The following is a 1,306-nucleotide window of genomic DNA, read 5'->3' on the forward strand; positions in this document are numbered from 1 at the left end:
AAACACCCACTAGTTGCGAGTAGATGGTCGCCATGCAACTGGGGACGCTCAACAAACACACACTCCTCGTAGTTGCGAGTCGATGGTTGACATGCAACTGGGGGCCCTCGACAAAACACAAACAACCTTAGTTGCGAGTCGATGCTCGACTTGCATCTAGGGACCCTCGAGAAACACACACACTCCAGTTGCGAGTCGATGGTGGACATGGGACTAGGATCTCTCGACAAACACACACATGCCCCTACTGTGTCTCGATGGTCGGTATGCAACTGGGGACCCTCAACAAACACACACTCCCCGTAGTTGCGAGACGGTTATTGACACACAACTGGGGACCCTCGACAAACACACACATATCGTTAGTTGTGAGTCGATGTTTGTCTTGGAACTAGGGGCCACAACAAACACACACACACACCCCTTAGTTGCGAATCGATGGTCGGCATGCAACTGGTGGCCCCGACAAAACAAACACAGGCACCCCCCTAGTTGCGAGTCGATAGCCGACATGCAATTCGGGACCCTTGAAAAACACAAAAGACCCTTAGTTGCAAGTCGATAGTTGATATGCAAGTGTGGACCCTCGTAAAACACGGACACCCTTAGTTGCGAGTTGATGATCGACTCGCAACTGAGCGCCCCAACAAAACACAAAACACCCTTAGTTACGAGTCCCACGTTACGAGTCGAGGGTAGACTTGCAAACTCAAACAAAAAGGTCAGCCTCCCAGTTGAGAGTCAAGGTTGGACTTTTAGCTGGGCCAAAAAATTGGGCTCGAGTTGCGAGCGCGTGTTACAAAAACACGAATCATGACACAATGCACCCTACGGTTTATAATCTAGATATGAGATAATTTAGATGCATCCTATGGCAAAGCCTCGACTCTGGACTGTGCTTATTAGGAGATACTAAATACAATTAAAGCTGCAAAAATTAAATCTCACTACAGGATTAGGAAACCAAACACTTAATCATTCATTTCAGCGAAAAAGTTTTATGCTGTTGATAGACAAAAAATAAATCAACAACTTACCAATCAAAAATCAAGCTGTTCCGAGCACGTACACCCCCCTAGTTAGAAGTCGGTTGTTGAGATGCAATTAGGGGCCCCTTCACAAAAAAAGACACACACACGCAGCTACGGACCTTGACAGCACTCTCGTAGATCTACGACTTTCAAGATAACTACTGTCAAAAAAATAAGGCGCCTATGAAAAACAATATTTTTGTTACTAAAAGAACTGGGCAAACAAATTGCATGTATAGTGCGTGAAAGGCAAGGGTGTTTATCGTTATAAATCA

Source organism: Triticum aestivum, chromosome 3A (assembly GCF_018294505.1).
Source record: "Triticum aestivum cultivar Chinese Spring chromosome 3A, IWGSC CS RefSeq v2.1, whole genome shotgun sequence".
NCBI lineage: Eukaryota > Viridiplantae > Streptophyta > Magnoliopsida > Poales > Poaceae > Triticum > Triticum aestivum.